Consider the following 918-nt stretch of genomic DNA (forward strand, 5'->3'; position numbering starts at 1 on the left):
TTAGATTCTGAAAATGGATTTGTTATCAGCGATCCTAAAAAGATCCGTCCACTTAACGCCGCCACCAAAGCAAATTGAGAAATGCAATACGCTATATTTTTTGGCTTTTCATACTAATTTTATGCTAAAAAAAATTTTTGCTCTGAAACCTTCCGAGAAAAAGGTGGTGGCGCTAGCGCGAAGTCCGGTCTGCGCAACCACCTACGAAAACTCACTCAAAATTGAACTCATTCAAGATTAGGAAAGTTCTAAAAGTGTAAAAGGAAACCTCAAACAACGTACACGGAAAAACAGTATAGTACGCGCATATAGTGCATGGACCCATGCGGTATCAGTGAGACAACTATACTGATTTGTGGCGGGACGAATGCACTGCTTCGCATACACGTGCGACTCTAACCTTAAAATGGAAGGGAAGCGTCGTTTGCTCGAGGACTTTTTTTTTGCAAAATTTTCTTCGTACGGTATCTTTTTCTCAAATCTCTACGTTTTTAGATCTTCTGACCCAGAAAAACAGCGTTTTGCGAATGTGTGTGTGTACACATGTGTGTCTTGCTGGATTTGAATGCAAAGCCAAAACTTCAAAAAACAAAATGGCGGATGAGTTACCGTAAAAAACTTTCAAAAAATCAGCTTCATTTTTGCAATTACAATTCAATTTACTCAATGGAAGATATATAAGCGTTTTTCAGGTCCCTGGGTTCGAATCCAAAGCCAAAATTTCAAAAAAGTAAATGGCGGATGAATTACAGACCAAAAATAAAAAAATTTGCTTAATTTTTGCAATTACAATTCAATTTACTTGATAGAAGATATACAAGGGTCCTCGAGGTCGCTGAATTCGAATTTAAAATCTCTAAAAACGAATTGGTGGATGAGTGAAAGTCTAAAATTTTCGAAAAATCAATATATCTTCGT

The sequence above is a fragment of the Belonocnema kinseyi genome, chromosome 5, assembly GCF_010883055.1.
Source record: "Belonocnema kinseyi isolate 2016_QV_RU_SX_M_011 chromosome 5, B_treatae_v1, whole genome shotgun sequence".
Classification (NCBI taxonomy): domain Eukaryota; kingdom Metazoa; phylum Arthropoda; class Insecta; order Hymenoptera; family Cynipidae; genus Belonocnema; species Belonocnema kinseyi.